Raw genomic sequence first — 27093 nt, 5'->3', positions numbered from 1 at the left:
ACAACAATTGGAATTTTGAAAAAGAACCTTTCGCAAAACTCCATCGCTTTAGAAATGACTTTTAAACTTAATGCTTAACGTTTAATGCTGCTTTTTCAAAACTTTTCACCTTCTTTATTTCAATACAGGTCTGTCTCTTTCGTAGAGTTAACAGCTGTGCAAAAATACACCTGAAGAGATAGATTTTTCACAAAACTGTATCTCTTGAAGATGAATCCTTCGCGTTGTTTACCCCAAACATGTGACATGGGCTTGTTATCAAATTATATTTCTGAAAGATATGTGTTTCAAAAATATTGAACTAATTCCAACTTTAGATTGGACCGTTCACAAAACTCCATATATTGGAAATAGACTATTCAGAAATATTTGCTTCTAAAACACAGGTCCATCTATCATCAAACTGTACGGAGATGACTGCTTTAAAAAAATATCTCGCTAAAAATAAACACCTCTCTATTGATCCATCTTGAACCGATTGAAACACTCACGAAATTTTGATAAGGATCACCACAATATTTATAATTTTACTTTCTAAGAAGATACGAATCCTAAAATTAGACAGAAATTCTGAACCTCAAAAGTTAGCAACTATCAAAATATTTCAATATTAAGATTTCATACAAAATTTCATTTCTTTAAACAAGATGTATGCAAATTTCAATAACATAACTCGTGAGAACAGAGGCTGTGCTTCGTACCAGGGTATTGTAGAGAAATTGAGAGAGAATCTCTCATCGGGGGCTCGTTCAGGTTAAAAACATCTCCTTCCCAAAATTTGATTCTTTTAGATTGAATTCCTAGTAAAATTCCGTCTCTTAACGAAACAAAAATATTCTATAATTTGAGCCTTATAAGTATAATTATTGCTTTTTTTTACCAGAAAATAAAAACCTTTTGTAAAGCAGTCCCGTCTAAATAAACCTTACAGGTTAACAATAAAGTGAATTTTTCCTAATCATTTTTTTTTCTTTTTTTTTTTTTTTTCAAACGTAATCTTTGTAAAGTTCTTTCTTAAAAAATATTTTTCTGAAATCGCTTCTTCAAAAATGGATTGTCTATACAATATCATTTGTACGATAGTTCTTACTTTAAAAAAAAATAGTTGATTTATGTAATACATTTGTAATATGCTTTAAAATGTAAAGATACAAAATATGCTTGAGAATACTTTCAGCACTGAAATTGATAAAATTTATTAAATCAAAGAAGCGAGCTATAATTCAAGTATATACTATTTTTATTACATTTTAGGATAATTGACGCTACGGTTAAAGCTGAATAGTAAGAACAAGGAGAACAGGCCCGTCATTTAGGGGGATCAATTTCTTCCACCCCCACGACTTTGAAAAGTTCATGTTTTTTCACAGAAGTTGGCGTGGTTTTTGTTGTTCCCGAAAAAATTTGCATTCAATGTACACTCTTTGTCTTCCCCTCACCCTGAAAAAATTCAAAATGACGGACCTCACAAGAAATTAAATTTTTAGAGTTCAAATATTAAACTCATTACAGTATCTTTTAAAACATTCACAAAAAAGCATTTTTGTTTTTTTCTCTTAATTTTTTAAATTCAGTATTAGTTTGAACTTCTTTGTATGAATGTTTTATATTTCTTGAGGGGTGACAGTGGACTCAATTAAAATTTCTGGAGACAGTGGGAAATTTTCGGAAACTGTGAGGAAGCTCAACATCCCCCCCCCCCCCGCCGTAAAATTTCTTCAAATATCCATACAAAAATCATTGAAAAAAAAAAACATTGAAAAAAAGTTTCTTTTTTTTTTAAATAATATTTCATTTGTAAAATGCGTTGTCATCCCAAAATTTTCGGAAACAGCAGCCCAAAAATTTTTGGAATTTACGGAAATTTCGGATCACAATCACACCCCTGTATTTTTTTTAATTCTTACAAAAGTTTAACAACTTAGCAGTGGAAGCTCAAGCAAAATTCTGGTATTAAAAATTACCAGCTTTAACATGAAAAGTCAAAACCTGAAATCAGTTCAAATGTATAATAATCTAAAATGTACAATAATAAAATCAACAAAATCTTTTTTTCTTTTTTCGAACCTACTTCCAATTACTGCCCCAAACATCTCTATTCAAACGAACAAAACAGATCATTTTTCATGCATCCATTTCTCTGACAATGTAAGTTTTTGTAACATCGATTATTGTGCCTCCCAGTTCAACCGAATTTAATAAATATCACGCAGCCCTTCTCTTTTTCAAGTTTTTCTCCACAATTACCCTCAGTAATGAAAATGGCGAGGAAAGGAGAAAGAAAAAAGAGCTTGTTGCCATTCTCGATGGACTAATAACGGCGGAGAAAGTTAAAACGATTTCGAAGGAGCGAAAGTATGCCACTTCTCCGGTCGTTCACCGATGACCCTAATGAGATTTTATCCAGGAGAAAGTCAGAAAGAAAAAAACAAACAAGAAAGTGCACGAGAGAGAGAGAAAGAAAAAAAAAGAGAAAGAGCTACATATATTAACCACACAGCAAAGCTGAAAAATAAAGAGATGTTGCAACTACCCATACTTCGTGTTCTCGTTTAGCGATAGGATTTACTTTTTTTTTAGAGCTTTTCCTGGTATTGCACGTGGCTGTTTCCATTTACTTAAATTGGTAATGCGAGTGAATTGGAACTCAGAAATCAAAAATTTTTGCTTTTACGTGACGGTCAAGGCAAATAGTTTTTCCTGTCAATGTACTTTATCATCATTTAACGGTTTTGTTCATTTTAAAAATAGAATTAAATTGAAGTGGAAGAGAAAAGGAGGAGAAGGGGGCAATAAAATTGTTTTTCTAGTTGTATAGCAGTGCAGTTCAATCTTTATAAGTACATACAAATAATATAAACATACGTACTAGAATTGGAAGCATAGAATCTGTGTTGTAGGTGAGTGGGAAAGGTAGCCACCAAACCCTCGTGTTCGTTACGTCCATTACTGTGTACCTACTTTATGGAATTTCTTTATCGTTTGAAAATGCATTTTGTTTATTTTTTCTATATCTGTTAAAAAATTGTTTATTATTATTAATGTTTTTATTTTATGTTTGAGAATGCATTTCCCGATGTTCAAAAAATTCCCCATTTAGCCCGATGTTAAAAAAATCACAAAATGCATTCTCACTTCGATAAAATTATTTCTTAAAACAAAGTTCCACTCACCTTATCACCTAATAGATTGCAAAAAAAAATTAAAAAATTAATTTGAATTTTGACATTTTGAATTCAAATTATGTTTTTCCCAATCACGAGTGTGTGTGTACATTTAGGCGTGTGTGTTTGTTTCCAGGCAGGAGTGTATGGGTATGTTTGTGTATGTGTACAGGTATATGTGTATAGGTATGTGTATGTATGCGTGTGTGTTTGTGTCTGTATGTATGCAGGCATGAATATGTGTGTGTAGGTGTGTGTAAGTATGCGTGTGTGTTTGTGTCTATATGCTTGCAGGCATGAGTGTGTGTAGGTGTGTGTATGTATGAGTGTGTGTGTGTGTGTAGGATATGGACGCAATCTGAAGACGGTTTTCCCTAGAGGAGCAGCATCGTGAGGCCGGTCGACGGTGGTGCTGCAGAGGGAGGTGGGGGAAATAAAATCATAGGAACATCAAAACCGTCAAATGAGAACAATAAGAAATGTGATCTCTCAAAAAAAGTAAATATATAGTGTCGTAATAGTTTTTAAAAACGTGTCGCTAAGAAATTTTTAGTTTGGAAAGAAAAAAAAACTGCAAAAAAAAAATCATTACTTAATATTTAAAAAAGCCATGCATTCATTCACTTTTCCTTAGTTAAAACTTCATAGTTTACATTAAACTTACCTAATCAAGGAAATAATTTGCTTATGCAAATGGATACATACGATGTTTTTAATCGAAGTTGGTTTTAAAACGTGATACATTTACCTGTGTATATCAAAAGAAAATTGAAACACAAAACTTCTCTCGCTGATTCCTTATGCAAAAGTATTAGTTGCATTTTTGACCAGTGCGTATGTGTTGACTTCGGTTTTGTCTGGCAATTGCCTAATTTAATTTTTTACCCTTCCGAAAAAATAGTTAAAAGTCACGATTTCTCTGGAGCAAGAAGCAAGGTTACTAAACTCTCAAAGTTTAGCTCCCATATTGAATAGAAGAAATTTCTGTAACAAAAATTGAAAAAATGAGTAAATAAAAACGCTACCAAATTAGTTTTTTGTGTGATGTTATATTGTTCGAAGTATTACTCCAGGAACTACAAAGTATGATAGATTAAACTGGTTTCTCCTGATCATTACGCGTTAGTAATTGGGAATGGGGTTGGTTCCTTCAGTCAAAAGTACTACTTTTAGTCACTGAAATTAATAGAATAAGCAAAAATAATGACAAGGACCCAGAAAATACTTTCATTTTCCCAACAGTTATTTTTTAATTTTTTTTTTTTTTTAAGTCCGATTTTTCAAACAAGGCGTGGTCTTGATGACGTCACAAATGATGCATTTTGGCGCATCTTTCTACAGCGTTTCCACGTCATGATAATCAAGAAGCGAATTAAACATTGCGCTCTACGCTTGCTATCAATCATATCGTTGCCAATACACGAGAGTAAAGATGCGAATTAAATATTTTGCACTGTGAATGGCAACACTGAATGGCTTTCATCATTTGAGATGTCATCGGCAGAAATATAAACAATAAAAGCGCACCGACTTAAGTATATTTTTAAAAATATTAAACTTAAGCAAATTATTTAAAAAATAGTCGATCCTACGTTTTTAAACATGCTCTTTCAGAAAAAAATACTTTTAAATTTTTGGAAACTACCCCATTGTATTTCGTATAAGAACCATTCCACGAAAAGGCCGCCATTTTGTCCCGCACGTGACATTTCATATATTTTATTAAAAATAATAATTTAAAACGGTAGTGGACAAAATTTTGTTTGCTCATGAATTCCCACATGCGTTTGTAATTTCTTAAGCAACAGAACTTTGTACAGTGCCGTTTAAAATTATAATTTTTAATGAAATATATGTGCTGTCACGTGCGGTACAAAATGGCGGCTTTCCCGTGGAATGGTCCATATGTGCAAAAAATTTATTTAAAAAAAAATGCCCCGATTGATATAATCCAAACGTCAACATTTACTGGAATAAAAGTTATTGGTATAGATGGATATAAACTACCCAGGCCAATAATTGAAATGCTACTTTTTTACACAGGAAGTGATTTTCATTCTGACAATCCTTTTATTCTTCCTCAAACGGTCACAGTTGAAACATGTAGCATCAGTTCGAGTAAATAAAAAAATACGTTTGGAAAAAAAAAAGATAAACAATGAGTACAAGAGTCGTAACAGCTGCTTCTACACAATGTTTGACGGTGATTGCCACAAGTAAAGTACATAATTTGTTATTTGCTTAAAGAAACGCTTTTCCGTTCGAAGCAAAGCAAGCAGAGGCTATCGTTTTACTCTTTGGGCAATCACGAGTCACGTGGTCTTGTGTCAGTGGAGAGCTAGTGAAAGTGGGAGCAACGCACTCGCCACCTAGATTCGAACGCTGACGTCTCCATCACGTTTGCGTTCGGGCGATTGGGGTCGGGGGCAGTTCGGGAGGACCCTGGAGGCACCAGAGTGGACGCGGTTTGAACTCATTTTGCGAAAGAACGAATATTTAAATGTGGGAAGAGATTCCTCTCTCGTGGTGAAAGTTTTCTTTCCGACATATTTCGGGCGTTCCTTTGAAACATAATCGATATTTTAGATTAGGAGCATTCAACTTTTTATGCCTTGGTGAAAGTTTGAAAATGACTGTTTTCTTGATTTATCCTGTTGATCCAAATGCAGAAAAAATGAGATATCAAAACTTTGTCCTGCTCAAGTTTACAAAATTATTGGAGCACTTTTTTTTTTCTTTTCATCACAATACAAAGACCTTAATAATATTATAAGAGGCTCGCTTTGTAAACCTCGAAACGGCAATTTGCGAGTTGGAATCTTTTTATCATTAGAATAAACCGGGGCATGTTTACGGGGAATTTTTATGGATGAATTTTCTAAATTTTATGTTTTAACTTAGGAAATTTTAAACATTGCGGTTTTATGAAGCAGTTAATGGAGTCAAAATTGGTATATTCGGTTGTTGCTCAGTTTGGGTTTTTAACCGTTAAAAAAATTATTTTTGAGGCCAAGTCGGTTGCGTAAACGTACTCCGGACACGGGGCACGTTTACTCATATCTATTTTGACACCTAAAGTGTTTCTCTTAGTGTTGCACTGCGTAAACGTGCCCCGGTCTACCCTATCACTTGTAAATTTTTGTTACGTTTTGTTTTTTTTCTTTTCAAATAAATACATCAATCAATTATTCATGTTTAGTGAAGGCTTATATTTTATTAGTGGCACCCGCACGGCTTTGCCCGTAATAGAAAATTAAAAGGTCTTTTGGTTCGCCAGTATATTTCCAAATAATGCATGGTGAATTTTCTCGCCAATTGGCTTGTGCCCATATTACGGTTCCACGTTATGATAATTTCGTAATTTACCCGTCCATCTTATAATAATTTTGCTCGGGAAAATGTTCTTAAAATTGGAATAGAAAAAGAGCTACATCGAAGTTTCGAAAAATCGCTTTGAGGTGCACACTCCCATGCTGCAAACTAACTTTGTGCCAAATTTCATGAAAATTGGCTGAACGGTCTAGGCGCTATGCGCGTCACAGACATCCTGTCAGACAGAGATCCGAACAGAGACTTCCAGCTTTATTGTTAGTAAAGATGATTACGCCACATACGTTTAATCTGTGACACAATCGCCCTAGTGTTACAGGCTCTTTAGTGCACATATCTTTTTTTATGATTCGTACAGTTTATTATCTCCATTCTCAATTTGCTGTTCATTATTTTTACGTTCCGGTAAAAACTCAAAAGAATTTTACTTCAAGAATATTCCATGTTAGTTAGTACAAGAAAAATTTTTATTACATGTTTTATGCTTTATAAGATGAATAACATTAAGTGACTTATAAAAATGTGTAAAGATACGTTTCCTCTTATAAACTAGTGGCATATAAGGTAAAACCACCAGTAGTTGACACCCGCAATAATCGATGATACTTATAAAGAAATGAAATAATACATCAGCAAGAAAAACACAGGAGCCAAAAAAGATCAGCTAAAAATGCGTGAAAGGCAAGCGATTAAAATTTTAAACATCATTTTATAATATCTAGCATTTCTCTTGTTAATTTCCTTTTTTCTATAAGTATCAGCTACTCATGTGAGTGTCAGCACTGGTTATTTTTTGTGTCATACTCATCCATGTTCAAATCCGATCGACAAACGCACATCAGGTAGCTTAACACTAACAATACTTTAAATTTAATGATACTCTGGTATTAGAATTCCAACTCAAATGCAAAATATCGCCACTTTTATCCGAAAGTCGTTGCTAGCATGGTACCAAGCAACACACAATTTTCCTTCAAGAAAAAGAATCGTCCTAACAATGCTTGCATAGATATAAAATACAATGCTAGGATTGGCGATTTGGCATAAAACCATTGACTCTGGGCTGCGACGCCCTTCCCCCCTCCTTTTTTTCACCCATGTAGCACGGATATTGATATGAAAATTGCTGCTATGAAGTCTATGAGGTTTGTTCTGGCACGGAATCACTCCGCTTCGGATTGAAGATGGACGGTTCTCAATCCTGAAGAAGACGGAACACCTCCTTCAAACTGACTCCGCATGAAAACTCTACAAACGGAGACAGTTTGAGGGAGGAGTTATAACGCCATTTCGGATGAGAATGCAGCAGATTTTTTCTGGAATAGGGCCCTACGTTATGACACGCAAAACGGAATACTGCGCTGATGCGAAGAATTTCCCTAATTCACACAACATTGCATAATCGAACTAGAACGTGTTTGAGCGAGATGCTCCAAAATTTACATAAAAGCACTTTACATGCTTTTCCAAAATTCTTTTCATGCGAGCTAAAATGAAATTACATGCAATTAATCAGCGCGATAGAAGTTTAATCGGCAAGGAGTTCGAATCGAACACAAAGAAAGTTCTGGAACGGCACTGCTGGATGGGCTGTCTCTTGTCCTCATTACCTGTCAGTGGCCCCTCGCTGCGCGGCCTCCAAAAATGCATTTCTCTACTGACCAACTTTCCGGCTGGAGAAAGTGTGGTTACGGAAACTGATTCTCTGACACACTTTCTCTTATTTCGGGGACGTCGATTAGGGTCGATTTTTGGAAGAAAGGGAAATCGCAAACACAAATTAAAAGCAGTTGGAGTGATTAGTTGAACGGAAAAAGAAGAACGAGAGAGAGAGTAATTCAACCGTGGCAAGTTGAAGAGCGCCAGGGAAACTGATGAGCTATTACCGGTTGCACCAATTCTCCGGTTACACCGTTTTATTGAAAATATTAATAAATGAGTTTAAAAAAAAATAAAAATAATTGATTTTTTTCTGATAGATTAAAGATTTCGCAATCTACGAATGCAGCCAGGTGATTACTTCGCATTTCTAAAAGTTATATTTTTGCTTCTATTTTAGTTTCCCTTTTTAAGAGTTTTAATTTAAACTAAATGCACTGCACGAAAAAAAAAAAACTTTCAAAAGGTTTCTGACGCTATTCTTTCTGATTCTTATGTAAAAATGACCCCCTGTATCCAAATATGCCCATCGTGTTTTCCACCACCCACCAATGGAAGGGAAAAGAGCATTTTATTTACTGTGAACATTCTTCTGAGGGGCTAGAAGTGTAAAAACTTCAAAACATCGAACATTTGTAGGACATTGGGAGACTTCCCCGTTTGTATTCCCATTTAAGATACTTAAAAAATCATCATAAACGATCTCTTTTTTTTTTTTTTTTTTTTGTATTCGGAATTTTTTACAGTTTTATTGTTATTATTATTATTATTATTTATTTATTTTTCGGTGTGAAATTAGAGTATCGGCCTCGTTAATATGAGCCTCTTTCACGTAGTCAAAAAAATATGTAAAAATTTTTGAAACATCGCTCGTTGCATACACAAATCGCATCGCAGATCATCAGTAAAGAACGTTCAGAAATTATTTATATTTATTCAAGTTACATTTACAGATATAATAAGGATTTAAAATGAAATTAAGTATGTTTGTAATATATCATTAATGTATACTTTTATTTCTGAGGATGCACCTCCCCCATTGTTTATCACTTCTTTGCTTACAATTTACTTTGTCATTAAAGTACATTATGTAAAAAACGTTCGCCAGATTTTTAACTTTTAAGTTAAAAATATAACTTACCTTTTTAAAAATGAATGAATTGGAAAGTTGTTTTGAAAGTTAGAGTACATAGAGAAAGAACAAGGTGTTTTATAAAAAATACTTGCATCGATTGCTATTTTTCATTTTTGCAGTGAATTTGTATCTTCAAATAAATAAATAAATAAATAATTAAGTGCTCAGTTTTCACTTTTTTTTTTTTGTTTGGGGCAAAGTAAAAAATTAAATATTTTTCTGATGAAATACTTTCTATTTGGTTATTAAAAATAATTTTCATCAAATGATTGAACAAATAAAAGGTAAATTATGAAACAATAAGTAGATAAATAAATTGATTAATCTATGAGGAATAGCAAACGGTTTCATAAAGTAATGAATGAATAAGAAAACAAGTGAATGAATGAACAACTACGTGAATTAATGTATGTAAATGAATTAATGAACGAATAAGTGATTTCAACAAATGAATGACATAAGAAAACAAAATGAGCTATTTCACTCTGCCCCGCGTGCACTTGACAAATTGTATTGAACATTTGAAGCCAAACGTGCCTAATACTAACTAAATAAGTACTTCACTAGACATCAGTTGATCTCAACTAGGGATTGCAATACCGGACCAAAAATTCAATACCGGTATTCGGTATTTTTAAAACGTGATACCGGAATACCGTTATTGATACCGGTATTTGAAATTTCTCAAACATTGCTTGAAAACATATTGTTTCGTTGCCACATTTCATAATTTTGTACAAAAATTGTATTATTATGAAAACGTATTGTGAACAAATATAAAACGAAGGAGCAAATGTTATAATAAAAAATCAATACTAATAAAAAACAAAATGCATCTATTGAATTGTCTCTAAGCCTGGAACTCATTTTAGTGCTCAACTTTCCTACAGTTGAAGCTACTCTTTCTGAATTAACGTAGGTCGGTGGTACTGTTAACAATGCGTGATATACCTCCTCTAATTTAATTGCCTAAAAGTACTTTATCTTCTAAAAAATTCAGTCTGTTGCATGTCATTTTTGGATAAACCCTTTTGTGTGTGTGTGTTGAAATTTCTTTCCTGAGAGACGATACTTTTCCAATATTAACATCATTTTCTCTTGAGCAGGAGGGGTTTGTGTTTACTTTTTATTAGCCCTTTGGTTAGAAATTTACGAGAAACTTGACTAAATTTGATCTTGTTGGTTTCTCTCATTCGTTTTATCTTTCTTTTCAAAATTCTCTGCAATTATAATTATGTAAATATATTAAAATATCTTTGAATTCGTGAAACATATTTATGCTTTTCCCAATTTTTTCTATCCAAATTTTCAAGGCAATATATAATTTCTAAACATTATCTTGCCAAGTATGAAGCCAAATAGCGAGACGCCACAAGAAACCAATACTGGTGCCAACAAATTGCCTTTTGTAATGCTAACAAGAAACAGTTTTTTTCGAAATTTAGTGCAGTTAAGACAAATATTTAAGAAAAAAAATCATAAAGCATTCCTGCTATTGATGTTTTGAATAAATTGTTCATCGGTCAAGGGGGGGGGGGGCGGCATTCATAATTGCACTCGAAATTAACTTTCCCAAAAGAGAAAATGAGCGATCAGGGAAATGGGAAAAATAAATACATGGTGCACAAAATACTTTTGTTTAATGATATTCTATTAGTTCATGCTTTTGAAGCTAATTTTTACACCAATAGATTGATTTCGGTTCTATATCATGGGAAAATAAATTTACATTTAAAATATAAGCAGATATTTAATTCGCAACTCCAACGAACTATAGGGGGCACTGAAGTCACTGTCTAATGGCGGAATTGAAAACTAAAACAAACGCACATGGTAACGAAGAAAATGCTAAAAGTGTTGTGATTTTTGTTCGTACGTATGATTTTTTCGCTTTATTCTTTTTAAATTAATTTTCAAAGTCTTGTGGATATTCTGGCCCACGTAGAAAGAAATGAGAATTCAAGAAGCATTACTAAACGTCAAAGATTAATGCAAACTACGTAGTTCGTAGTTCTAAGCAGCCATTTCCACGATGTTGAATTCGATATTTATCAATTCTTGATAAAACTAAATAATAATTGTGGCCGGACAAGAACAACAATTAATGCTAGAAAATTCAATATGACATTACAAATTATTATCGAAAGAAGATGATAATTCTTTGCTTTGCTTTGGCTAGCGCTTGTTTTCCATTTGTAGCTGAGTTATTTCTCTTGAATTCCCAAATCGGTTAATTTAAAAATTTTCTGTTTCGATTTTTCTAATTTCTGAGTTACGATTTAATTGTGTCATGTTATGCAAATCATCAACAAAATTCTCACGGATATATGGTGGTAGTTTTCTTTTCAGTTGATTGACAATTATTTCTTTTTACTTATCGAATTCTGTAATCTTACTACCATTTTATTCCACTCATGATAAAATTTGAAAATGGTTTAACTAAAAACGCGAAATCTCGCCAAGGCTACTTTGCTCGCACAATGCCAAAATTATAACCCTAAACAAATTTGGCGATACCTTTCAGCTGAGAATAAAAGGAATAAAGTAAATTCTTTCTCGGTTATTCATTTTGTTCTACGATAATATATTCAAGAAAATATTTTGCATACTGTCCATTCCAACTAAATGCTGCTGTAAAATATGGTAAGTTTAATTAATTTAAGATTAAAAAAACTCCCATATTCTTACAAATTCATACAAAACAATAAAATTTTTTACCTTGTATAACGTTATCCAAGTTTGTTAATCCAGAATTTTCGCTTTCACCTATTATTAAGGAAATAATGAAAACTAACATTATTTTGAGGAGCTCGAGAATACTACTAAGGGACGAATTAATTTCTGTAGCTGAAAGCAAACTAAGACACATCGATTGCGTTAATAAATACTCAGAACAAACTGCCTGTGTTTACGTCAACAGACACACATGGAACGCAACGTGGCAAAGTTTTAGTTGCTTTCGCAGTTTTATAAATCACCGCAAGGTACAGTGGCGTAGCTAGACCCGACTTTCGGGGGGGGGTTACTTCTTTTATATATATATATATATATATATATATATATATATATATATATATATATATATATATATATATATATATATATATATATATATATATATATATATATAATCGCTTGGAATTTTTTCCTTTTCTTTTTTTTTCTTTCTCTTCTCTCTTCTTTTTCTCTTTTTTTTTTTTGAGACTAACTTTTCGGGGGGGTTTTTGTCCCCAAAACCCCCCCCTTAGCTACGCCCCTGGCAAGGTAGCGTATTCGAGCGCTGGAGTTCCGAATAAGTTAAATTGAAAATTCTTGAATTAAAACTATTTATTGTTTTTAGCTAATACCGAAAAAACCGGTATTTTCCTCAGCAAATACGGTATTGCTAAATTGCAAAATTGCTCGAAATATCGGTATCCGGTGTACCGGTATACTGGTATTGCAATCCCTAATCTCAACTAATACTTATTTGATAAACCACAAAATATTATGCATAATATATACTTCGAATTTTGAAAATGACTTGCATTATTATTTAGCCCCTTGCTTTCAAAAGTAAAGTTGCTGTACCCCCCCCCCCACGCACACACACTTTTCTGAGCTCAAAATTAACGATTGATACTCGTGTTTGAAAAATGAAAAATTGACTTAAGTGTGTGTTTCATATTTTCTCATGTTTTTATTCATAAAAATTATAGTATTGCTTTACGTTTAATCTTCAAATAGAGTGCCGAATTTCATAAGACGAATTTGATATTTCTTAAAAATCAAAGAAAGAAAATGCGTATGAAAACTATTTACACCTAGATTATTAAATTAAAATTTAAAAACGATTGCTGGACTCAAATTATTTCGTCTGATTTTCATTTAAAAACAAATGTTATATGAATGTTAGTAAATGTTTTTGTATCATTAATCTATAATAATTGGTGATACAACCTAACATAACAAGCTTAATTTTTGCCTTTCAAACCATTATAAATGAATGCAGAGTTCATCGTGATGAACTGCAACCCTGACTTATATAGGCAAAGAGACATACAAATAGAATGCTTAATGTAGTTAAAACTTCGTTTGAATTGTCTGACTAAAGAAAACAAAGGCATGTTTCTAAGTAACCTAATTAACTATAACCCTATCGTCTTCGATGATGGAAATATGCGTGTGAAGTGCATACTTCTACAATGTTCACATTGTTTATCAATCAAACTTAATTCCAATTGATGTTCACACTTTTTCATCAAACCATTAAAGTGAAAAAACGAGTAACAGTTAACTGTAACCCTGACTTATATAAAGAGGCATTCAAATAGAATGCTTAATAGTTAACCTCATTTGAATCGCCCGACTTAGAAAACAAGAGCATGTTTCTACGTAACCTAATTAACTATAACCCTGCCTTCTTTGGTGACTGAAATATGCATATAAATTATATAATTATGCTATGTTCAAGTTGTGATTCAATCGAACTTAGATCCAACTTTTTCATCAAGCCAAATATAAAAACGAATATCAGAAATTCATCCTGATTAACTATAACCATGACTTGCATAGAAAAAGAAACTTACAAATAAAGTGCTTGATTGTTAACTGTGTTTGAATCATTACGTTTTAGAAAACAAAAGCAGGCTTCTACCTTACCTAATTAGCTAGGAAATACGTATATAGGAAGAGAAGCTTACAAATAGAGGGCTAAATAGTTAATTGTGTTTTAATAATCACGATTTAAAAAACGAAAACGCTGTCTTCTTCGTTGAAGAAAATTTGCATATATGATTGAAAATTGTATAATTCTGCTTTGTTCAAATTGTGATTCAATCAAATTTAATTCCAACTGATGTTCAAACTTTTTCATCGAACCATTAAAGTGTAAAAACGAATACCAGATTCATTCTGATTAACTGTAACCCTGACTCAAAATGGAATAGAAATTTACAAATAGAGTGCTTAATAGTTAACCGTGTTTGAATCATCACGCTTTAGAAAACGAAACACTACCAAATTAACTTTAGCCTCGTCTTCAGTGAGGAAAATATGCATGTAAAATTGTTTAATATCTATCATTGATAGAGTTATGTGCTGGTGTTCTCCTGACACCCCTTTTCACGACTTGGAACCTTCCAGCTACGTCATCATTCGGAAGGGGGGCTCTGTCGATAGTTCGTTGCACTCTCGACCTAGAAATGGGGCTCCACTTTACGCCATCCCTGCAATCGCGTGGCCGCCTAACCTCCACTTTCACTTTTCTCTCCCAACCCTTCCCTTTTTCCCTCCCTACTTCCCTACTTTTATCCCTCACCGTAAGGTTTTCGAAGGAGAAATAAGGGAATTTTTTCACTTGTGTTTTACTTCTAGATTCCAGATCAATTAATAACTTGATAATGTATTCTTCTAAAACAATGAACAGCAAATTTTTCCAGCATATTGTTTTTGTTTGTGAATAAACATTAAGAAAGTAGGAAATAAAAAGTTAGTAAAGCTAAATGAAACGTTAGTAAAACCAAATACTAAATAAAAGGTTAGTCATAACCATGCCTTACTAAATAAATCATATAAAAAAAATGTTTTCATCATAAAGTTTCTTAGATTTTTAGTTTTCTGGTACATTTTATGGAGTATTTATCATCTGTAACCACAATGTTCTGTAGTACGAGTTGCTAGGATTAGAGTAATATATAAGTGAAAAATTTAAATTTTGTTACGAAGTGAACTTTTTAAATGAAAAAAAGTCATCAAGGAGCTAAGCAAGATAAATGTACTTTACTGAGTCAAAAATAATTTGAGCAGAAAAAGATATGAGAAAATGTATTTTGATCAAAATCAAAAAAGATGAAAAATGGGTTCAAAAATCTCAAGTTCGTACCGTAAATGGTAGTCTAAAAAATTACTGAAGTTAATGCTCAAATTCCGTTTCTGTGACAAATATTGGCAACAGAATTTTAACAAAATATAGAATTTGCATTTTTTCTTTTTTATTCGAAGAATGTTATAAAATTTGACATAAAGAGCTTAACCATATTACCCTGTTAATCGTCAGTAGACGATTTATTGCATGTTTCATTGTGTTATTATTGCTATTATCCCTCTCAAGTTAAGGATATGGAATGCAAAAAAGGAGAAGAAAAAAAAAGGACTACACTCTTTACCTTTTAAAGTACTAATAGGTATTAAAACAAAAGAATGTCTTAGATATGCTAGATTTATTCCTAAGGTATATGTTTAAAAAAAGAGGTATTTTTCCCCTCTATATTACGAGTTACTTAGCATTGCTGGTTTTTTCTGGTTCCCTCAATCAATCCCATGTTTGGTATGAAAACGAGAAAATATAATGTTTTGAAATGTGTTTGAATATCATCTGACAAAAATATCGACATATGACGTCAGACTTGGTGATCACAACCATCGATTATTCTCGAAGAGGCTCGTTATGAAAACAAAATAACTTTGTGTTTTCCTGAATAAGTAATTGCTGTTAAACACTGAGCTGTAGGAAAACCTGGAGCGAGGGGCTGCCATGTTCTAATAAGGAAACTTGCGAATTGATCGCATTAACATATTTGCATTGATGGCTAAAAAGCCACCTAGGAATTCCTTAACTTAAAGCTGTAAAAAAATTCTGTAAATTTTGCGGTAAAAAATTATTGATCTAAAAATTCGAAGTTCGTCTTTTTTACCATTACATGCAATTGTACAATTGTAAGTTCGAGTTTTTTTGAGGGTTTTTGTGCAATCACATTGCTTATTGTTATCATTTGACTCTTTTGAAGTCCTATGATTTTATTTTCCCTCCGCCTTCCTCTGCAGCACCACTGTCGATCGGTCCCTCCCGATCCTGCTCCTCCAGCGAAAACAGTCTCCAGGTTGCGTCCATATCCTACACACACACGCATACATACAGACACACACACATGCTATACACACACATGCCTACACACACATGCCTACACACACATACACAAACATACACACACACATACACAAACATACACACACACATACACACACATACGCAAACATACACACACACACATACAAACACACACAGTCGTGATTGCGAGAAACCTAATTTAAATTCAAGATGGATGTCAAAATTCAAAAAAAATTTTTTTTTTTTTTTTGGCCTTGATGACTGAAAAGATTGTGATGCGATCAGGGCTTGATTATTGAATAGACCAACTAGTCCATAAGGTTTGACTGCAGGGTACCAAAAAAGTGCTTCGCCTAGGGCCTCAGGCAGGATGTCTTAATCAGGCCCTGGATGCGGTTCTACTTCCCATAGCTCACTCCGTTTTTCTCTATTGATCAGTAGTACCGTTGTATTTTTATAAAATAACAAATTCCTGTACTGTATTTATTAACAATTATTTTCAATAGTAAAATTTCCAGAATGTCACATTTGTGAACGATTTTTTTCAAAAAGTGAAATGTTAAGGAACCGTCTTCGTACAAAATTTTTTTTTTAAAAATCCTTCTCTTAAAATTACGAAATCCGTTCCCCATAGCGGAGGGAAATGAAGGGAATTATTCCCTGTGTTCCCCTTTCATTTTCACAAGAAGGATCGTCCGCACCATTCTTGCTTCATCACATCCAGTTTGAAACGCTCAAGCGCACGCAGGGCCTCGAGGCTATATCGGTCGATCTGGGTTAGGAAGGGAAACACACTCCGAGTTCGTTGACCTAGTCACCAGCGTTGCCATGGGAACGAGCGCTATCTCCCGAGAAGGGGGGAGCTCGGATTTTTTCATCCATGATATATTAGCTATATATAGAGAGAGATATCTGTTTTGTCGATACCGTTTTCTATCTTCCCCCGCAGTGTTTACAGGTCATGTAAATGGGAGATGCAAAGAAAGATTAGTGAATTTCTGGATGATAAAAAGAATGGGTTGTTTGAAATTCCAAATTTGGTAGCCATATTGATGAAATTTGGATAACTTTTAGCGACGATTCTTATCTCGTCAACTTTTAACATAAGATAAAATAGCATTGCACTCTGGGATAAGATTAAAAATAGGCAAAAAGTAGACTTAATAAACAAGAGATCTAAACTATACTTCAAAATTTATGAAACTTCGACTGAGATCTGAAGCATAGAGTAAAGAAATTTAAATGGAGAGGCCCCGTCTTGTCTTTGGTCAAAAGGGGATGAAGTTGGTGCCGGAATTATGGGATACATCTGTGCAATAATGCGCGGGTTTATGATAACATAGTAGCTTCGCGAGAATGGTTTTCACCTATCTCGCGAAGGAACCGAACAAAGTAGCTGACGGATTGATTATTGGTTTGCATTTTAATTCCCGTTTTAATGTGAATTTCAAAAACGTGCTTTTATAAACTTACAATAATATCTGAGTTGATTGACCACGGATTGTATGTAATTCGGCAATCTGCCAAGTAAAGACGATTCCATCTGAATGAATCTAGCAGGCGAGAAGGGAAAATAACGATGGGATTTTTATGCACTCGTTTTATATTGTCACTAGTGCCTCATTCATTTATTGCATTCTCAAAAATAAAATAGGGGAAACAAAAATAGTTACCATGGAAACAACAGAAATAAAATAAAATATTTTCATTTCGTTCAAGAAAGTAAAAGCAAAATGTAAGCTCAAAACTTCGTTGTGAATAAATAAATCAATTAATTTTTGCCGTAAGAATATGGATCGAATATACTTTAGATTTTAAATCTGCTGCTGTGAGCAAATTTTCATTTTTACAAAAATAAGGCTAAATAAAAGAGAAACAAAAGTGCACATCTGAAACAAACCAACTAACAGCCCTATAAACTAATAGATACGTCCATTTCCGCCTATAAACCGGATATTAGCCTTTCCATGTAATCGATGGTCAAACAGTACATTAACTACCAATTAAGATGTATGTTTCGAATCAAGATGTGTCTCAAGATATTTAGCGAGAAGCTAAGGAACTTGGGATACATCGATGCAACTTCGGGCTTCAGTTTCCTAGTATATTGCGAGGCCTCTCTGTTTCATTTCTTTACTATATGATCTGAAAGATTTCGTCAATAAAGCACTCAATTTTTCTAACAAAAACTGCAACCATTCCCTGTACTTATCTATATGTTTCCACGAGTTAATCAGGCAATAGAAGCTAAGACTAGTGTAAGAAAAATGAGTTAGCTCTTTTGAGCCAGGGTTAAGGCAGAGTTGCATGCAAATACCAAACTGCTTGATACAACATCTACAGTTTCAATTTTTTTTTCTACCTTAGCTTCGGTTAAGAATTTCTACACCAACGACTACTGCGGAATTAATAAACTTCGTCTTTAAATTATGTCGACATTTCCATTTAGTACGTAGATACCTACCTACTTTGAGATTGCATACGATTTTCGCTTAAATATATGCACAATGTTTTTCTGGATAATCTGAAGAAATCACTTTGGAGAGTTTATAATCATTCCCTTCACGTTCTAACTGTCAAAATTCTTACGCTGTACTTTTTAACAATCGTTATGTTTCCTAAAACACGCTCTGCAGTTTCTCCACACATTTTTAAAACTAGTCTCTATAAATACATTACATTAATACATGTCAAAGAAGTTGCGGATTTGAATGGTCGGCGTGAGCTACGTTGGATGTTACAGGTTACATATTTTACAGAGAGGGTTTTTTTCTGAGAGTACAATTAAATTTGAAAAAGCTGCCACGAAAATGTCACATACAAAGTTGATCCTCTGTAATAAACATTTTCCCCCTAATGATACGAACATAAATCCAAAGTAGTTTTTTAAAGAACCAACCAACATTATTTCACCGGAAAATCAATTTTGAAAAAAAAAAAGAATCAAATCCAGCACACCATTTATTTATGAATTTAAGTTTTAATTTTTGATTTGCAATCTAAAAGAAATAAGTTATTCATGCAGAAATTCAATTTTCCCTTCAATTTTATGATTTTCCAATATTTACGGCATGAATAATTTGGTGCAAAACAATGAGTTATAATTTTCTTGGTTTAATATCTAAAATTTATATTGCTATACTTTATATTTTTATTGTTGGATCTAACTGAAGCAGATAAGCAAATAAAAATTTTGATAATTTAAACAAACACATGACAATTGATGAGCTTAGTATATACATAGATGTTATGTGACAAGACATTAATTTAAAGTAGACAGGTTTAAGGTTTTTAGAAGTTTCATATTCATTTTTTTTAAATTGCTATTTAAAGTTTCTGTCACCTTTGCAGTATTCTCAAACCGTGTAGCGTGACTTCAAATCATACAATTATAATTCACCTGTTCAACAATTTTACCACTCAATTTTACCACTTTATTCTCCGTTAGTTCGTTCACTAAACATTACTTTGTGTGTACTTTTTGGTGCCAATTTCAATGTTTTCAAAAGAAATAATGTTTTATAAAAAATTTTCAAATGCTCAGTTGCAACACGAAAAGACATCATCCATGAGATCACTTATTTTGCATCGAAAAAGAGTTCCTTGTATTAGCTTCTGAGAGAGTAACTTAACTATTATCTTAATCTTTACTAATAATAAAGCTCAAAGTTTCTCTGTCTGGATGTCTGTGACGTGCACAGCGATTGAACCGTTCGAACGATTTTCATGAAATTTGGTACAAAGTTAGTTTATAGCATGAGGGTGTGTAAAGCAATTTTTCGAAAATTCGATTTTGTTCTTTTTCTATTCCAATTTTAAGAACATTTTACCAAGCAAATTATAACATCGTGGAAGAGTAAATTACGAAATTATCATAACGTGGAACGGTAACATGGGCGAGCAAATGAACATAGCCAATTGGCGAGAAATTCGTCATCCATTATTTGTAAATATACAGGCAAACCAAATGACCTTTTAATTTTCAACTTAGGGCGAAGCCGTGCGGGTACCACTAATAATACTATAAAAGTAGGGCTATATATCATGTTTAAATTTTAAAATTTTATAAAACTCGCACTGAAGAAAGGTGATGAATATTTTAAAGGTAATTAGATTAACTGTAAACTGTGAAAGGAATTTTTTCGTAAAATAAGTGGTGAGGAGAGGTTAGGTAAACCCCACTACACACACACACACACACACACACACACACACATATTATATTTCTCGTGCATTCCACAAAATTTATCACATCAAAGTAGGAAAATTTCCAGAGATTTTTATGCTATTTAATTACATACCGTATAACCCCATATTAACTGGCGTGCCTCAAATTTCGGGGTTCACCAGATTTTCAATAACACTTGCCTGGTCCTTTCCGGTATGTCGGAAAAATTGTGTTTAGGAAAAAAAAATATTATAAAAAATATATGTCCCACTAAAAAGAATATAAGTTCTATACATATCTTATTAATACCAATAAACAGTTTAACTTTGTAAAAATATTTACTAACAATGTCATTTGTTATTTTAGCAAGTAAAATATTGTTTAGTAACGAATAATTTTATAAAAATTAAATTAAAACTAAGCAAACATTTAATCAGTAAGTTACTGTCCCTAAACTAGTGCTAAGGAATTTATCATAGCTATTCAATAAATAAGAATTAAACTTACCTCTCAAAAAGGAACTGAAAGTAATGTATTTAAAAAAAATGATGAAGAAATCGCAGTAACAAAGATTGCTTCTGAATCGATTACTTTATTTGCGTATAATTAAATCCATAAAAATATAACAAGCACATATTTATGAAATACCCAACTTTTTTGAAAGAAGGTTACTTTCGGGCTTTATTAATTTTTTTCCTTACAATGGTTTGCTTTCTGATTGGAACTGAATGGGGAAATTTACTTTTGTTTTGTTGCAAAATAAACCTCAAATTGTCCGGCATGCCGGAAAATTCGGATTTCCCAGCATGCTGGTCAACCTCGCTTTTTCCGGCATGCCAGCTAATGCGGGGTAAACAGAACTGAACCAGAACCGCAAGTGACATAATAAAGCCATACATGTTAAACATTATAAAACTTTTGAATACAAAATTCCAGTTCTTCTCCAGGTAAGGATAAAATCGACGAGGACCCGTGTAATCTATTAATCTGTGTGAAAGTCTAATCGTCTTTCTACTCGATACATGCTTTCTCGTACTTAATAGCTTGCAAAAGTTAGGTATGAGAAGCAAAGGATATGAAAAAATATGCTGTACAAAACTGTAGTATAGATCATTACCTTTATCTTCAGGTCAAGTTTTTATTTTTTCATAAATTTATCAAAGTAATGAAATTATTTCTGAACAAAAATATAAACAGGGTTCGATATGTAAGCATTTTTATTGGTGACTAGTTCCTTCAAAACAAGACCTTTTCAGAAGTCATGTTATCCTGGATTCTCTGAGAAAACAATTTGTCTGGCGCCTAAAAATTTTTCCTGGCGTTCAAAATTTTAAAATTTTTGTCGGCCTCTGAACATAAAAATATAGCATACGAAAAACAAACTAATTATTAAAGACTGAATAAACGTGCAAATTTAATGAATGTGCCTTTTAAATTCCTTATGTTTTAAAAAAATGAAAATAATGTATGAAAATATTTAACCTTTACAGAGATCAGTAACAGAGTTACAATAGCTCAAATGTCGCAATTGCGAGGGGCCCGCCCCCAAGGCCATAGAGGCACAGAAAGAGATTTAAAATCTTACATAATAAATGTGTTAGGTAGTTCTGTGATAAATAAAGAGACCCCCCCCCCCCCCCCAAATACGTACTGCAACGGGCGATTCACTGTATTTCCTTCTATAATCATTTTTTATTTCACCAGCTTTTCGAAGTCATCTTCTCAAATCTGCAGCATCCTGTTATTAGACTTGACAAAAAGTAACATTTTCGAATAATCTGGTTATGCACTCCCCGATCGTTTGAAACCGGTTTTATGCAGCAGCAAGTGAAAGTGAAATTTGGAGGGGAGAAAGGGAGAGAGAAAGTGAAATCACGATCAGGTCACACGTTCAACGACCCCGAAGTTCCCAAAAGCGATGAATTAAAAAAGGAGGGGGGAAGTATTAAAAAAGTATGTTAGTGTGACGCTGGTTTCCCTTCACTTTTGCCAGATTTCGTAATGTACTGGTGCTGCCATCTCTTAGGCAACACCGCAATTACTCTCATTTTTTGATATAATAATATGTTAGAATCGTTCGCATTTTTCACGGAGTCGCTTATTTACTTCTTGACAACATGAGTGTTCTAGATTTAAGAAAAATTGCTTAATAAGTTGCCCGTGAGTTACATGTTTATTTTTTTTTGTTTGCATTTATTTTTGATTGATACATTTTGCTATTGCTCAATTAAAAGCGATTCATTTTTCGAAATAATGCATTCATCTTCAAGTTTTTATCGAAGTGCTTCATTTAGATTAGTAAAAATATTAATGTACGAGCAAGTACATTGTAATGTACTCGTACAGCAAGAGAACGGCTTAATAAGGTTACTTTTTTTTAAATTTATTTATTTATTTATTTACTTATTTATTTATTTATTTATTTTATTTATTTATTTATTTTTTTGATTAAAAAAAATGATATTTTTCACAAGAAGAACTCTATTAATGTATAAGTTTGCAGTAAAAATGTGAACTAGGTATTTAATATTAGAGACCCTTGTACCCAGTGTCTCTTATAGAGAACATTTGCTAAATGTAAACTTTTTTTTCTGTAACATTTTCAACCGTATTACTGTTTGATAACGTTTTGAACAGAAAATCTTTTTTAAGTACTACTGCGATCACTCCACTCACTGCTCAGGCATATATTTATTTCTGAAAAATGTTTCTTTTCGTTAAATTTTTCTTCCTGTGCAATGTTTCATAAAGATTTTTCGAAGCCAAAGCTAAATGTAGAAATTTTATAAAAAATTGCCAAAAAAAATAGCATTATCCTCCCGCTCTTGTATGCAGTGGTGGTTGCAAGGGGAGGGGGCATCACATCATCAGCAATATTATTCTCGTCCACATTGTGTTCAAACAGTTTATGAATAAAATGTTAACGATTTCAGTTTTATTTTCATTTCATTAATTATTTTTAAAAGTAAATATTTGAAATATTACTTCGTTTCATTGCTCATGAAATTAATTAGTACTTTTTACTTAATTTTTAGTTTTTTTTTTTTTTTTTTTTGCTTTTCTAAGTGCCTTATTGGCTGATTTGGTGCTTTTTATCGGTCCCCAATCAGTTTCAAAAATATTTCGTACACAAACCCATTGGTTCATTTGGGGGGGGGAGGTTCATTCTTCCACATGACCCCTTTCCCCCCTGAAATGGTAGTCTATATCCGCCCCTGATTATATGCAGATAAGAATGTTTAGTATTTAGTGAGTGAGAGATTGAAGGGTGTTTAATGCAGCATTTTTCGCAATAATATTGCAATTTCAAATGCCAGTAATTTTTCAATAAAGCCAGTAATACAATTATATATATAAGCACAGTAAATTTCTGTCTTTCGCAATCTTTAATGACAATAATTTACAGAATGTAGAAAAATAATTGAACAATTGCCGAAACTAGTAATAGCAAGTAAAAAAGTAGAGTTTTGAATATAAAAAACAAAAATGGTTGACTGAGAGGAAGAAGGGGGGGAGGAAGGGGAGGATACTGTTCATAAAGAATAGCTTCTTATTTTAAGAATATATTGCAAAGTTCGCTTCTTAATAGGAAATTCGAACTTATTTTACTACTCTTTTTCAACTAGATCTTTTAAATGAGAATATTATGAGTTCCTGATAGATTTGATCCGATTTTATTTTGCTGTCAAACACATTCATTTTGCTGTCAAGCTCTTTGATATGTGAAATTTAATGCCCTTTTTTAATTGATTAGTTAATTGAATAACTAATATTAGTTTATCATTTTTAAGTCTTCAAAAAGTCAGGTCCCGTGTAATGAAAGTAACTTTGTCCTTTTTGTCAAAACCAAACATTTTTCCTAAAGTGCTTCGGTTTTTTCATTGTTCAGTTAAGGTTATTTTTCTACTTCATACTAGCGATCATTTTAGAAGATTTATTTTGTGAAATACATTCGTATTCACTGATGTAAAAATTGAAAAAGGTGTAAAATATATTTCGTATCCGAATTTTGAGAACCGATTGGTTCATCAAATTTCATGACATAAATGTGCAAGTTTAGAATCTGGTAAATAAAATGCTTTAAACATGCATAGTATACGATAGTCATAAATTAATCCTATTTACGCTTGTAGTATTAAATGAAATAATGTTCGAAGGAAAAAATGACAATCGTAAAAATAGTTGTCAAAAATCTGTGTCTTGTTTTTGTTACGTTGTCTCATTTAATACTATCTGCACCATGGAAAAAAGTAAGATTTATTTGCTGAAATTAGAAAATTCGTGGAAAGTCGACACAGCTGTCAGTCACAGAGGGTAAGAATTTGTGCCGCATTCTCAGTTTTTTATTGTTGAAGCCCTGACTGAACCGGAAAAATGATTTTCAGAAATATTCGCTTTATACTAGTATTCATTCAACTGTTTACTTTACCACAACTATACGCAGAGATGTCCATCCTCCGCCCTTCATCTTCAGTTCAAATGTTATGGAGCAAAGTCCCAAGAACGAAGCCCCCCCCCCCCCCCTCGCTAAAAACTTCAATGACACAATTTGTACCTTCATATAACATTTTTGAGTTTCAAACGTTGGGAAAAAGTAGTAATTGAATAAAATCCGTTATCTTTCAATTTTTTTTTTTTTCAACTTTTTAGTATAAATTAACACAAACATTTTTAGAAGCTCTTTATTTTCAAAACGATGTTCAGAGGGAAACTTCGTAAAACACCCCAGGCGAAGTTTTTAATAGCGGTTGAAAATGGCGGATAAAAATTTGCACCAAATCAAGAATTTAAATAAAAAACCCATCAGAAGAAAAGTATTACTCTATTTTGTTCCAAACAAGGATTGCTTTCTCCTAGTAACCAAAAAGGAAAGAAATATCTTTATCCTTGAGAATTGCAACGGCAGTTCTCCACAACGATTTTTCTAGTTAATAACGGTTGGGATGTTTTGTCTTCGCTTTCGCGACAGTTATTCCAGAGAGCGTCCAGCATCATTGAAGCGGAGAAATTGCATCCTCTGCGTGCGCAAGTGCGTGCGCGCCAAATCGAACCAAGGTCGGCGACAAAATGGTTATCCCGGCGCCTCTGGCCGTCGCCAAACATGCTCCTTTCACATCCATGATCTCGGCCACGACCAAGTTTTACGTTTATTTTTTGTTTACCTTTTGCTTCCCTTATCTTTTACATTTAAATTGGAAATTCCGAGTTGTTTCCCTTAAACGCACCTTCCTTTTTCCTGCCCCGCATCCTGAGGAATGTTTGCGAAGGGTGGATTCTAAGAACTGTTATTCTACAATATAACCATGCCGCAAGTACAGTATCCCGGTAAGTTGAAATATTTTCCGTAGAAATTTCGTTTTCGAATGCATTTCTTGAGATTTCGTGTTGAAGTTATTCATTCTTTGGTTTCTATCATTATGATTAATTCAAAAGCATTTTTCCATACAGTTCATTTTAGAATAACTGTAGTGAACATTTGAAAGATAAAAAAAATTCTTAAATTTCATGCTACAAAATGTTTGTACACTTCTACTTCCTCTTTCTTATATTTATCGTTCGCACAGCCACGTTCCCAAGTTGCACTTCAAATCGAAAATAATGTAACATATACCGCTTGTATAAGCATTAGAAGTCTTTTTTTTTTTCATGTTGAAATCCAGAGTATTTTTTGCTGATTTTATGAAATGAAATAACGTTCGTAACTGTTTAAAATCTTTTCGGAAAATGAAAAAATCCTTTGAATGATAATTTAAAGTTTTCTTTGGGGAATAGACTATTAAATCTATATGAACACAAAATCGGTTGAAGTTTATTATGGATTTGTGATAGATTTTCACAACTGGGAACGTAATTTCAAGTTCTAAACTGTCAAAAAATTACATGGTGACAACAATCTCGAATTCATAGCGTTTGACTTTTGACCAAACTTTTTGACCAAAAAAAAAACCTTCCACAAATGCGAAATTTTTCATCTCTCACCTTGAGTTCAAGTACTTTAAAAGAATTGAAGTCATTTTTAGGAATATTTTCCCTGCATTGTAGTGATTTTTTAAAAAAATGCATGTGAAGTCATTATTTAATAATTTGAAGCTTTTCTCTCAGTATTGGTCCATTTGTGTTCTTTAATCCTGTTAATAATTAGTTTTGTTTCAGCTAACAAGACTAAGAAACAATTTTGTCATACATTTCTTTCTGTTATGGACAAAAAAAAAAGGGGGGGGGGTTGTAGATCTTGATGTTACTTTGAAAGATCTATCAAACAATTTTATGGTTTTTTACACGTACATATATTTTACAACCAAAAAACCTAGAATATAATTGCAAAGAAAATTTTTATTTTGATTTTTAACATGAGAGCTGAATGCATGCCTCATCAGAAACTTATTTTAGAACAGGGAGGTCCCGAGTTTCATTCTCAACGTTCGATTTGAGAACTGGTTTTTGTGACACTTAGTCTAATTCTCATCGAGTTACCTGATAGTTGTTTTCGCTTATTGAATGTGCAAATGCGGGGTAGCCGGTTTTAGGGGAGCAACCTACCGTCAAGAAGCTCTGCGCAGAATAAATAAATAAATAAGCAAAGAAATAAATTTCATTTGCCTCAGCACAACTCAGTGAATCTTTTGAGAATGAAACAACAAACTTGATTACGAGTTTCTACCAATTCTGATAATCATTTCTATTAACCAGAAGCAACTGAATCACAGAAGTTTGGATTATTGACACATTTTGTGATTTTTTTTTTTTTTTTTTTTTTTTATAGTACTAC

The sequence above is a fragment of the Uloborus diversus genome, chromosome 4 (assembly GCF_026930045.1).
Source record: "Uloborus diversus isolate 005 chromosome 4, Udiv.v.3.1, whole genome shotgun sequence".
NCBI classification, from domain to species: domain Eukaryota; kingdom Metazoa; phylum Arthropoda; class Arachnida; order Araneae; family Uloboridae; genus Uloborus; species Uloborus diversus.
This window is presented reverse-complemented; position numbering follows the sequence as displayed.